This window comes from Lagenorhynchus albirostris, chromosome 18 (assembly GCF_949774975.1).
Source record: "Lagenorhynchus albirostris chromosome 18, mLagAlb1.1, whole genome shotgun sequence".
Classification (NCBI taxonomy): domain Eukaryota; kingdom Metazoa; phylum Chordata; class Mammalia; order Artiodactyla; family Delphinidae; genus Lagenorhynchus; species Lagenorhynchus albirostris.
This window is the reverse complement of record NC_083112.1, coordinates 6,705,113-6,718,892: the sequence shown is the minus strand read 5'-3', so window position 1 is coordinate 6,718,892 and position 13,780 is coordinate 6,705,113. Positions and strand designations below refer to the sequence as shown.

Genomic DNA, 13,780 nt, shown 5'->3' with positions numbered 1-13,780 from the left:
TACCCCAATAAAGATGTTAAAAAAAAAAAAAAGAGCCCATGCAGCCTTGTCAGGAGGAGAGAGAGCTCAAAAGGGACAAAGAAACCAAAGAGAATCAAGTCAACAAGTATTTCTAGGAAGGGGACCCACATGGCCCAGTGATGCCTATTGTCTGGGTACACTTTTTTTCTTTTCTTCTTTTTAAAAAACTTTTATTGAAGTATAGTTGATTTACAATGCTGTGTTAATTTATGCTGTACTGGGTACACTTTTTTTTTTTTTTTTTTTGGCGTGGCACGCAGGATCCTAGTTCCCGGACCGGGGATTGAACCCATGCCCTAGGCAGTGAAAGCTCTGAGTCCTAACCACTGGACTGCCAGGGAATTCCCCCAGTACACTTTTAATAAGGCTCCTTTTCACTGTGTTTATTGATACTCACTTTTTCAACTTTCTAGAGCTGCCATAACATAGTGCCACAAACTGGGTGCCTTAAACACAGAGATTACCTCACGGTTCTGGAGGCTAGAAGTCCAAGTTCAAGCATTCAGCAGGGTTGGCTGGAGGGAGAATCTGTTCCATGCCTCCGGCCCAGATGTCCCGTGGCTTGTAACAGAGTCCCAATGTCTGTCCTTATCTTCACAAGGTGTATGTCCGTGTCTAAACTTCTCTTTTTATAAGGGCACCAGTCATATTGTGTCAGGGACCCACCCAACCTACTCCAGTAGGACCTCATCTGAACCAGTTACATCTGTAATGACCCTGTTCCCAAAAAAGGTCACATTTTGAGGGACCAGCAGTTAGGGCTTCAACACACAAATCTGTGGGGGACACGATTCAAACCATAACACCTGCTAGGGGGCACCTTCGCTAGATGCCGAGGGATGGAAAGACGTGTGAATACACAGTCTTTGTTTGATTAACCCACAATCCAGACTGGAACACATACAGTATTCTGCAAGCTGCGCACAGTCGAGGAGGGCGGTGGAAACACGAGACAAGCTCCATGGGAGCAGGAAGGAAGGAGCCTCAGAGGAAACCTTCGAGTACTGGGTACAACCTTTGAACTGCGTCCTAGTGAAGATGCAGGCGATATTACCAGATTGTCAAGGCCATCTTCAGTGTGTCTGTAGCCTTTCTATAGTGTAAAACCATGTAGTTGTTAAAACTAACATACTGTGGTATGTAAGCCGTCCACTCTAGAATTTAAAATGAAAATACTGAAGGTTTCGAACGGTCAGTCATGGTAAGACTATAATTTTAGTTTAAATTGTTTAGAAAATGTATCCAATTAAGTCTGTAATCGGTGTTCAAATGGTCATGAAAAATTATTGTCCAAGTGGGGTTCATTAAAATTGTGTTGTGTTTAAGGCAGGCAGCATCAATTCCCATAAAATAAAATAAGATCATAAAAATACCGTGTTTTGGCTGAATTGTGTCCATCCCCAAATTCCTATGTTGAAGTCCTAACCCCCAGGACCACAGTGCGACTGTACACACATAGGGTCTTCAAAGAGGTGATTAAAGCTAAACTGAAGTCTCTAGGCTGGGGCCCTAATCCAAGATGACTGCTGTCCTTATACGAAGAGGGATTAGGACACACAGGGAGAGATGTCTGCGATTCGCGCGCGCACACAGAGAAGAGGCCACATGAAGACAAAGGGAGAAGGCGTCTGCAAACGGGGCGGGGGGGGGGCAGGAAACCAGCCCTACGGACACCTTGACCTTGCACTTCCTGCCTCCAGAACTGTGGGAAAATAAATGTTTTGTATGTTAAGACTGAGGTGCCCGGGGCACCCCTAAGCGGGAATGTTACTGATGGACCTGCTTAACGGGAGAACACAGAGACTAGAAGAGGGCCCAGGGCCAAGCCTTGAGCAACTCCCACAACTAGGGGGCCAGAGGAGGAGGAGAAGCTGGCAGAAGAGCACGAAGGAGAGGCCAGCGCAGGACGGGGCAAGGACAGGGCAAGGACGGGGCGTATCAGAGATGCCCAGGGAATAGTGTCCGGCAGAGCAACAGGAGGACCAGAAAGTCCACTGGAGTTGGCAGTATGGAGGCTGTGGGGAATCTAGCCATGCACAGTTCCAGGGCAGAGACGGGTGGCTGGAAGCTCCATTGGGGAGGAAGTGGATACAGCTCTTGTAGACAGCTCTGATGAAAGCTTTCCCTTTTTGCCACGCAGGGGAGTCCAGAACGGGGCCCCGCACCGTGGGGCAAGAAAACGAGCATTCTGCCCATTAAGCACACTCAAGCCCTCAGCCCAGGCACCTTCTCCGAACAGGAGAACCTCTTCTTGCAGCTGTGTCCCCACCATCCTCATGATTGTCCAGCTGCGTGTGGGATGGGAAGGGACCGCTCGCTTTGGGCCTCTACGGGGGACATCTGCTCCTTTTGTTGCCTAGGCGCCCTCCCGTCCCTCTGCTAACAAGCCCCAAACCCTCCGTCCATGCCTTTTCCACTTGGGCTCACTCACGGAAAGTTTCTATCCCTTACAACCAAGCCACCCTGACTGATACACCCCTTCTTCTGAAATGGTTCAAGGCCAGCTTTTTTTGACCTTCTCCCTTAGCCAACAATGAGGTAAGACGTGAAACAGTCTAAGAAACACTGGAGGGTAGGAAATTAAGGAGAATTTGGAAGAATGCAATTGTTCTCACAACATTTTGGCTTTTTCAAATTTTGTTAAACTAACCACATTATGGGAAATTGCCAATGGAGGAATACTGACTTTTCCAAAGCAGAGCGGTGCTTTAGGAAGAGATTACATGGCTTTTTATTGAAATCGCAGAATCGCTGTATTTTGTACGTGCCCTCTGTAATGGCCTGGGGGGAAGAATGTGTAAGAAAAGTAAGAAAAGGAATAGAAGGAATTTCATTAAGGGCAGGATGCTGGAACATGAAGAGTCCAGCTCTTACATAACTGCAGAAGGGTAGAAATTGAATACCGGGAACAAAAGGAAATAAGTAAAGTGAAATAAGATGCCGCAGAGCTGATTCTCGCATCACCAGCCAGTTAAACTCTCCTTTGCAGATCAGACATCTTTCCTCTATTTGCAGCAAAGCTTCAAAGCTACAGGCTGGCATCAGGCCATTAGCGTAATTCAAACCACACTGGTGACACTTCCTGGAGTCCAGCTTCTAACCACATCCCTCTCTCCCCTCATCTGCCCAGGTCCTGGCACCAAAGATTTACAAAGATGGGAAAAGAGAATATTCTTTCCTTTCCCTTTTGATGCTCTCGTGCCTCTCAACAATGTCATCCAGTTCCCAACCTTCCCCAGGTCCCCCCGTCCCACGGCTCCCAGGCAGTTACAAGCCCAGGGTAGTCTGGGTGGACCCAGAAGAACGCATGTCTTTTTCTCTAAAAGCCCTTGTGGGAAGTTCCCTCTATCCTATGGGGGTAGAAACGCAGTCTGTTTGGTTCTTTCTCTCTTTCCAGTTTCCCCGGGGCCAGGCACGTGATTGACAATAGTATTTCTTTAATGAGTAAATGGATGAATGAGTGAGTTTTCCAAGAGGATATATTCAAATGCTAAACATCTCATATCCATGTGCTTCCAATTACCTCTAAAGAAGTTTCCCTGGTTTGTTTTTGTATCCTTGTGCCTCGGGGGAAAAACTCAAAACAGCGAAATGACTTTTTGCTGGATGGTGAAGCATAAAAGGGTGGGATCTTGGCAAATGTGTGACGCTGATGACGCCTTCGCGGGCTTGACTCCGTCTCAGGGCCTCACTCACGGTGTGTCTCCCTCCCCACCTCCCCCTTTCTCTTCTTTCCCCATCCTCTTTCTCCCTGATCTCCAGGGCTCAGCCGTGAATTCTGCTGCCTAAAATACAGCTCGTGAGGACTGAATTCTCCTAGAATTATTGGAATTTTAGTACAAGTTTCTTGAGGACCAGCACAAAGGAATAACCCTGACTGGTAAAATTTCCAGGAGGTGGGACCAGGTGATTTGGGAGGACTTAATTTTTCTCTTTCAAATAGGCAGCTATATATACTCCAACCATTCATCAGGCTGTGTCTGCTCCTTGATACTCTGATAGACCAATTTGGATTAGGACCCAGAGTTGCACGATTGTCTTTAACCAGTAACTACCATCCCTGCATCCATCCATTTATCCATCTATCCCATTCACTCATTCACTGAAGAATGAAAACAATGAATTCCCTGGCGGTCCAGTGCTAAGGACTCCGAGCTTCCATTGCAGGGGGGGGCCCGGTTCGATCCCTGGTCGGGGAACTAAGACCCCGCAAGCCGTATGGCGCAGCCAGAAAAGAATGAAAATAGTGACGAAAGAGACGACTACATGCCAGTTCTCTCCCAGCTCAGAGAATCAGGGAGAGAGAGAGGGCAACCAAATAATCCAGCAAACGAAAGAAATTCCTGAAATTAAAGGAGTTTGTCACAGGGACTGCGGGTGTCTAGAGGGGCTTCCCAGAGGAAGGAGGCCTCAACGGGGGAGGGAACGTGGCTCTCCCAAGGTACAGACAGCAGGCTGGAGGGGCTGGAGTGGACGGTTAGCTGGAGAGGAAGGCCAAAGCCAGACCACTTAGGCTCTTTGGGCCATGTTTAAGATTTTACTCTTTGTGTTAAGATCAGCAGGAAGCTATTGAGTAGTTTTAAGTGGAGACAGACAGTGACGTTATCATGCATTGAAATATGTTTCAAATAGGTTCATGTCTTCCTGTGCTTTTCTTTTCTGCACTCCTAAATCAGCACGGCTCTTCCTGGGGAGGAGTAAAACTGTGCTTTCCTGGATGGCAAAGACAAACACGGGGTCAAGGTTTGGCCACTGGCTTCCAGTCCAGAGATAATAGCTGCGAGAGCCAGAGCTCTGATTTGTAAGAGCAGAGCGTCCAGTGAACCAAAAGGCAAAGTCCCGAAGAGATCGGGGGATGAAGTTCATCCAAAGTGAGTAGATCATAACCTGGACGGTATGGGGGCGGGGGTGGGTGGGGACCGTGCGCACGAGGCCAGAAGGACTGGCCAGCCTGTAGGAACCACGCAGAGAGAAGGGCATGGACGGACTGCCCAACCTCTGCCCCAGAAGCGCCAGAGGGCCGGGTGGGACCCTAGCCCACGTGGCAGCCTGTCTACACCCGGGAAAGCACGCTGCCAGGAGGCGGCCTGGGCTGAGGGGTCATCTTCCTCACAGCCCGCTCTCCCCTCATCATGAGCCCAGCAAGGGTGACATCATCCTTTGTTCAGCCCACTCAGACTGTTGCCCTCGGTTCAAAGGCTTGTGACACATGTAAGTTCTCCCCCCCAAGAGAATGTAAATTGGTGCAGCCACTATGGAAAACAGTATGGAGGTTCCTCAAAAAACTAAAAATAGAGTTGCCAGATGAGCCTGCAATCCCACTCCTGGGCATACATCTGGAGAAAACTCTAATTCAAAAAGATACATGCACCCCAATGTTCATAGCAGCACCATTTACAATAGCCAGGACATGGAAGCAACCTAAATGTCCACTGACAGATGAATGGCTAAAGAAGACGTGGTACATACATACCATGGAATATCACTCAGCCATAACGCAGAATGAAATAATGCCATCTGTAGCAACATGGATGGACCTAGAGATTATCATACGAAGTGAAGTAAGTCAGACATATACCATATGGTATCACTTATATGTGGAATCTAAAATATGACACAAATGAACCTACCTATGAATCAGAAACAGGCTCACAGACGTAGAGAACAGACCTGTGGTTGCCATGGGGAAGGGGGGTGGGGGAGGGAAGGATTGGGAGTTTGGGATTAGCAGATGCAAACTATTATATAGAGAATGGAAACACAACGAGGTCCTACTGCGGAGCACCAGGAACTATATTCAACACCCTGTTATAAACCATAATAGAAAAGAATGTGAAAAAGAATGTGTGTGTGTATATATATATATATATATATATATATATATACACACACACACACACACACACATATATGTATAACTGAATCACCTTGCTGTATAGAAGAAATTAACACAACATTGTAAATCAACTATACTTCAATAAAATAAATTTTAAAAAAGTTCTTCCCCCAAGAGATAATGGTGAAATAGTAACCTGGGTATGGGGAACAGTGGCCCCGTGGATAGGGAAACCCCCTGTTATCTGTAAATGAATGAGAATAAAAGAATCGCCTGGGACAAGAAAGCGGAGAGACCCATCCCTCTGTAAAATGAGACTGGCGGGAATTCCCTGCCGGAGCAGTGGTTACGACAAGGCGCTTTCACTGCCGTGGGCCCAGGTTTGATCCCTGGTCAGGGAGTTAAGATCCTGCAAGCCGCAAGGCGTGACCTAAACCAAACCAACAAGCAAATAAAGAAATAACTAAGATTGACCTTTTCCAAAGGGCGTCTGGCTGCAGGGTGGAGAGCTGTATGCCGAGGGGCCAGAGCAGACGTGTGGGACCAGGCGGGAGGCTTTGCAGTGGTCCAGGCAAAGTGGCCATAGCTTGGGCTAAGGTAATGGTGGTCCTGGAGCTGGAGAGATGTGATGAGATTCTAGAGATATTACCGAGATAAACTGACAGGACTAAATGGAGGAGCAGATATGGAAGTACAAGGTAACTATACTAATCAGGTTTCCACTGCAGTAGAATAACACACAGTTACAGTGGTTTCCACTGTAACGTTGGATAACGAACAACCCCAAATTCTCAGTGGTTACAATACTCATTTCTTTTTCTTGTTATAGGTCTGCAGGTTGGTTGGGGGCATTTCTGCTTCGGGTTGCAGGCAATCCATGTATTTCTCATTCTAGAATCTGCAGTTACCTGGGGCCAAGCTCTTCCACGGTGGATGTCAGAAGGGCAAGAGGCCAGGCCAAAACACAGAAGCACATTTCAAGCCTCTGGCTGGACAAGGCCTAATAAGCGTCTGCTCATATACCATCAGCCCCAGGATGCCGAACGGCAAAGCCCAGAGACAGTGGGCCAGCGAATCGGACTCTGCCCAGGGAAGCCACGGCAAAGATGAACTGTGAACGATTAACGCTACCCATCCTAGGAGCCAGGGACGGCGCCTAGGTGTCTGGCTTGCACGGCTGGAGAGACTGGGGTGCCCTTCACCGAGAAAGGAAATACCAGTAGTGGAACACATTTGAGAGAGATCATGAGTTCAGTCTTGGATATTTGGTCCTGAGATTTGAGTACCAAAGTGGCAGGGGCTATAGAAAAGTCTGGCCTGGAGGTATGTATCTGGGAGACGTAGCAAAGACTAGCTGGAACTTGCTGTCCATCCACTTACTCCTTCTTCTTTAGTTTTAGAACATCTAATTTTTAGCTGGCCATACATTTCCAAACCTCCCTTGAGCCAGGGTGGTCACCTGACTAAACTTTAACCAATGAAGTATAAGCAGTGCCAGGTATGACTTCTGTCAAGTATCCTTATAGGAAAGGGTGTGTCCTTCCTCCTGACTTATTCCTGCCTGCTGACAGAAATGTGGTTGTGATGGCTGGAACCCAAGAAGTCATCTTGGACCATGAGGTAAAAGTCCTAGGTTGAGGATGGCAGAGCGACAAGAAGACTAGATCCCTGAAAAGAAATACTTTTATAGCATTTAGGCTATTGATACTTGGAGTTTTCTCTCATCTACAGTCAAACCCAATCCTAACTGTTACAAGAGTCATGAGAGCAAAGAAGTACTGGAAGTCGTTTGAGTTCAGAGTCAAGTTTCCAAGACAAGGGTAAGGAGAGCCCAGGGCTGAGCTTGAGGGGCTCTGACATGGAATAGCCAAGTAGAGGACGCCACATCCGCAGAGAGACAGAGAAGAAGCAGGCGGGGGGCAGAAGAAGAAGGAGAACGGGGTGTCTTGGACACGGCACGCAAGGAAGAGAGTATCTCGGGGAGGAAAGTCGTCAAAAGTTGGAATCAAGCTGACAGGTGAGATGACAGCAGAGGGCATGAGTTAAGTTCAGCCCGTGACAAGGACACGGGGGTAGCGTGGTCTTTGAGCCCCACAGAGTGCCCTCTGGAACCGCTCTCCACCCTGAGCACGCTCCTAGAGGCTTGAAGAGGGGAACATGGGTGCAGCCTCCAGCAGAAGCTGCCAGGACTGATGCAGAGAAGCAGATGAGCCTGGACATCACTTTTTACCCTTAAACTTCATCTCTCCCCCACCCCACCGCCTCTGCCCACCCCCAGGCCTTCTAACAACCTGCGCCTCTCCGGCCTCTCCCTCCCTCCACTCCCACTCGGCTTCTCATTATTTTCTTAGGAAAGGGCTAATAACCTCACTTCCTTGCTCAGAATTCTTCCAGGAATCCCTACTGACTATGTTTTAAAGTTAAAATTCCTTAACCAGGCACACTGATCTTTCACGGTCTAACCCTGACCTTCTTCTCTGGTCTCACATCCTCGACGTTAGCCCCCAGCAACATCTGCCTGCGATCCCAGGAAAGACCCCCATGAGCACCGCTCACCTGTGACCAGTCAACCAATAGCACAGTGAGAGACCCCATGAGCACCGCCCACCTGTGACCAGTCAACCCACAGCACCGTGAGAGACCCCCATGAGCACCGCCCACCTGTGACCAGTCAACCCACAGCACCGTGAGAGATAAGAAAATATTGCTGTTTTATGGCACTAGGTTTTCGGGCAGTGTGCTACACAGCGACAGATAACCAGAATGGAAATTGGTACCAGGAACGGCGTGTTGACATTTAAAAACGTAAACCGTACGGCACTGGCTTAAGAGTTTTAGGAAGATCGTTGTCAGGCCTGTAAAAGCAGTGAGGAAATTGCTATTGGAAGCTGGAGGAAAAAAAATCCGTGTGATGTAGTGGTGGAAAGTTTAGCAAAGCTGTCACCTGCTCAACTGTGACAAGTGTGGAAATGTGGAAAATAAAACCAGCCATAGCTAATGGATAGCGATTTGGCCAAGAAAGTTTTGGGCAGAAGGTTGAAAGTGTCAACTGATTTCTTTCAGCAGATAAGGGACAGATAAAGAGAAATGAACTAGAAGAAGAATTTTTCAGTTTTCAAATATAATTTAGAGAATATATAAAGAAGCCAGGATTTTCTGGGTGCAAAATTAAACTGCTTCACACTCCCAGCCTTTCCGGAAGGCAAGTTGTTCTCAAAGTAAGACGGCCTTAGGGTAAAAGTTCCTCTCGGGCTTCCCTGGTGGCCCAGTGGTTAGGAATCCACCTGCCAATGCAGGGGACACGGGTTCGAGCCCTGGTCTGGGAAGATCCCACATGCCGTGGAGCAACTAAGCCCGTGCGCCACAACTACTGAGCCTGCGCTCTAGAACCCGTGAGCCACGACTACTGAGCCCGTGAGCCACAACTACTGAAGCCCACGTGCCTAGAGCCCACGCTCTGCAACAAAAGCCACCACAATGAGAAGCCCGCGCACCGCAACGAAGAGTAGCCCCCGCTCGCTGCAACTAGAGAAAGGCTGCACGCAGCAATGAAGACCCAACGCAGCCATAAATAAATAAATTTAAAAAGAAAAGGGTCCTCTCAAGGATGTGGTTCTCTTACGATTTCAGGAATATTTAATGGCATGTCTCCGAGACCTCCCAGCTGGTCAAAGAACTTCTAAGGCTCTTAAGGGTGTTATCCTACAGCATCCTAAATCTAATCCCAAGCCAGACAGGGACCCATCTCAAAATGTTTGTGAGTGTGACTTTTATAAACTCCTCCTGATTCCGGGGAAACCCATACCATGTTTATAAGGTTTGAATTGATGGCGGCGTCATCAGTTTGAACTTAAAGGGGCGGAGGTGGTTCAAAAACGAAAAGAAGCCTCTGGGCTTCCAAGCTGATGTGGGCAGGAAGCAGGCTGACGAAGCCATTCAGCAGCGAACAAGAGCCCTTTCTTGCAGCAGAGGAAGGATGCTTCGGAGGCCGGCCAGTAACTGTGGAGAATAGGCCCCCGAGGGCAGGGCTGTGACCTGAAGTAGCTGGTCCTGCCCAGCTGAGAAATCCAGGGCTCTTGCTTTCTCTTTAGTGTTGCCCGGATAGGAACGGGGTGGGAGGCCGTGGGCAACAAACTCGATGAGGGGTGCTATGCCTTAGCTCTTAACTCTTCCCACATTCCTTCAAATGTCCCGCCTGCCCTGCAGCACCGTTCTGCTGGGCTGTCACATGTCCTCAGCGCTCGCCCTGTGGGCCCTGGAATGGCACCCGTCATACTGGGTACGCCGCGTGTGTCTGCTGGTCTGTCTCCCCAACACGATGACTAGCTTTGTGAAGACAGGCTTGCTCTCAGCGTCATTTCTGAAACTGGTGGCGGGAATTCCACTGCTGTGTGCTGTCCTGGAGACGCGGTGTGGGTCTGAGAAGCCCTGGGGCTCGTTTCCTGTGTGGACCCAGTGCTTTTCTTAGGGTCCCTTTTTCTCCAGGGTCTGAGGTCCGGGTCTCTCGGCAAATGCGAACGTCTCTCCTCCTCTTGCGGAAGCCACCCGAGGAAAGTTGTATTTCTCTGGGTCTCTGCGTACAAGGCTCTGCTTATTCTGGGGACTCGAACAGTCACAGAAATTAGAATATCTGGCCCCAGCCTGCATCTGTCCTCAGCCAATGACCTTCAGGGAACTGTCACACTCCATGGGAAATTTCAGTAGAACCTTCTATACAGCAGCACACACATACCACTGCCTTCAACTGCATGATACTGTCACCAGTTCCCATGCCCACAACGTGCAGGGACCTGGTGAGGCTGCCCCCAAACACATATTCAAACACATCTTCTCTTTTCCCACCTTGAGCATCACAGTCATTACCTTTCTGGGTTGTTATTTTGTTATCTGAATTTCTGACTGCCCTCTAACATACGCTCTGGAAGGACAGTGTCTTGTCATTTTTGTGTTCCTGGAGCTCAGGCACTCTGGAAACGTTTGTTGAATGAATGAGTTTATAAAGGAAGCAGAGTGATATGGTGAAAAAAAAAAAGCACAGGGTATTTATTCGGGTGATCTGAGGGACAGCTCTGTCATGCACAACCTATGTGACACTGGGCAAATCCGTTTTCTCACTATAAAGTGAGGCTAACATGGCCTGGTCTGTCTCCCAGGGCTATTGTATTGGACAGGTGAGATCTACGAAAGAGTTCTTTCTCAGCAGTGAAGTCTGAATAAATACGCATTATTGTCATGGTGAAAATCTGGAAACCTTCTGTGGGCAGATGGTCAAACAACGTGTGGTCCATCCACAGCGAAGGGCACTACTCGGCAAGGAAAGTGAACCCAGTGTCTACAAACGGCAACTTGGATGGAACTCAAGGGAATTGTGCTGAGTGAAGAAAGTCAATCCCAACCACCCTATGGTCGCATTGACTTAACATGATTGAAATGATAAAACAGAGAGCAGATTCAGAATTTCCAGGGGCTAAGGAGTGAGTGGGGGGCTAGGAAAGGGCAACGTGAAGGATCCTTGTCATGGCAGAAATGCTCTGTATCTTGTGCGCATCAATGCCAATTTTCTGGTGGTGATTTGGACAATCGTTTTTCAAGATGGTATCACTGGGGAAAACTGAGTAATCTCTCTGTATGATTTCCTGCAATGGCATGTGAATTTACAGTCATCTCAAAATTAAAATTCTAAGAAGATGCATTAAAGTTATACGGTTGGATGAGAAGTTTATAAAATAACAACTTATGTCCATTGATTGCTCACGTCATGCCAGTTTATCTTATTCTCATACTGTACCATTGTTGTCCTATTTTACAGATGATAAAACTGGGCACAGGAAATATTAAGGCCACAAAAATAGTATGTCGTATTGCTGGGGTTCAGAGCCCAGAGCCACGACACCACAGTCACCTCAGCTAAGGACAACATGGTGCTCTCAGCATTTGAACCAAACACGGCTTAATCCTCAAACCACCTCTAGGTATATTTAATTGAGTGCAAAGACCAGCAGCAATACGGCTCATTCAAAAGTCATTGTTCAGGATTTCCCTGGGGGATGATGAATGTGTTCTGGGGGTGGGTGGTGGTTATATTTGTACATACCTGAGGATATAGTAAAAACCACACACAGAACTGTATACTTTAAGCAAGTGAATTTCAATGGGATGTGAATTATATATCAATCCAAAAAAATCCCCCTCCCTCCAAAAAAAAGTTCTTGTGGTCTGGAAGTAAGGACTTGGCCTCTAACGGTAATGGCGGTGGTAAGGAAATTCTAAGAACGAATGATCTTATTAAATAAAAGTGGTCCACGGCAAAGACATTAAAGATGCCTGAGGTTCTGAGCCGGGTGACATGAAAAAGGAGGCACAGGAGATCACAGAGATGCGTTGAATTCGAGATGACAGCATCCCATCCTAGGGACAGCTAGTATCTGAGTCAGGGGACCGGTGTTTGGAAGAGAAGTCATAGAGCTTTCGGATCCAGAAGTAGATGAGATATCTCAGGGAGACAGAATCAAGATGGAAGATCATTTATTAGGAGGAGATAGGGAGGAAGGAATTACTTTCTAGCAGAAAAACAGAGCTCAGCGTGTGAAATCGTCCGTCTCTGACAACACACTGAATTCACATTTTTCTTCTCTCCCTCAAAGGGCAAAACCAGATCCAGTGGGAAAAGCATAAGACTCAGAAGAGGTAAGAAAAATCATGTTTCCCTGGGGAAACACATCACCCGGTTTCTCCTATGCACCTTTGCTGTTGCATGTTTTTTGTGGTCCTGAAAGGAGACTGAGTACCAAAACAGGCGACTTTGGTGTTGAAAATGAATACAGTGTTCAATTTTTTTTTAAAGTAACGCATTGTAAAACCCAGGTTTTCTCAAGCTTTTCAGTCGAACTTAACAAATCTTATGATTTCACTTAGAAATCTATTTAAATTCAAGTAATTGTTTACAAAAGGACTTTAGAACTTTGGGCTAATTAAATTCCCTTGGACATTTCATAGTGCTTTTATAATGAAAATATGTTTAATTTTCTTTTTAAGTACTTTGGTGGTCTAATGAACAAAACGTTCCCAAATACTTAAACAATGCTTGCAAAATTACTGAGTCGGCCCTTACACATACGGTGAGAATTAAATTCTCTTGAGCGGGGCCGCTGGTTGCCTCTGACCACCACACAGAACCTAGCGGCCCAGGAGTGGCCTGTGATGACACACTGTTGGGAGAGGCTGGGCACAAGAAGGCAGCTGTTTCCCTGTAAAAAGCAGAACAGGCCTGGCTGACAGGATGTGGTACCAACCTGCCCGCGGGAAAATCCCAAGTTGTCCACACAGCTGGCCCTGCCTTAGGTAACACCTCCCGTGGGGAAGGTTGCCCTCTACTGGCTTATGTGAGCCCACAGGTGGGAAGGTAGACAGATCAAGGGGGTTCGGTGTTCCAGAAAAGCCTGGCAGATTGCACATATGAGCGGTATTTTACGGCATTTGTTTTTCTCTTTCTGACTTACCTCACTCTGCATGACAGTCTCTAGGTCCAGCCACGTCTCTGCAAATGGCCCAACTTCGTTCCTTTTTATGGCTGAGTAGTCTAGAAAAATGATACAGATGAACTTATTTGCAAAGCAGAAACAGAGACACAGATGTAGAGAACAAATGTATAGATACCAAGGGGGGATGAGGGAATGAGATGAATTGGGAGATCGGGACTGACATATATACACAACTATGTATACAATAGATAACTAATGAGAACCTACGTATAGCACAGGGAACTCCCCCTCCCCTCAATGCTCTGTGTGGTGACCTAAATGGGAAGGAAATCCAGAAAAGAGGGGATATATGTATACGTATAGCTGATTCACTTTGCTGTACAACAGAAACTAACACAACATTGTAAAGTGACTATACTCCAATTAAAAAAAAAAAAAAAAG

At 47.3% G+C, this 13,780-nt stretch overlaps 1 long non-coding RNA gene across 6 annotated transcripts in view; it reads right to left on the bottom strand.

The window, feature by feature from the left end:
* The window catches only part of LOC132508606 (uncharacterized), a 161,344-nt gene that overhangs the window by 102,857 nt on the left and 44,707 nt on the right, over positions 1-13,780 (bottom strand). For all 6 annotated transcript variants that reach the window (XR_009536697.1, XR_009536698.1, XR_009536699.1 and 3 more), the window contains exon 3: positions 13,357-13,436. This is a non-coding gene — a long non-coding RNA (uncharacterized LOC132508606). The remainder of the gene's footprint in view (positions 1-13,356; positions 13,437-13,780) is intronic.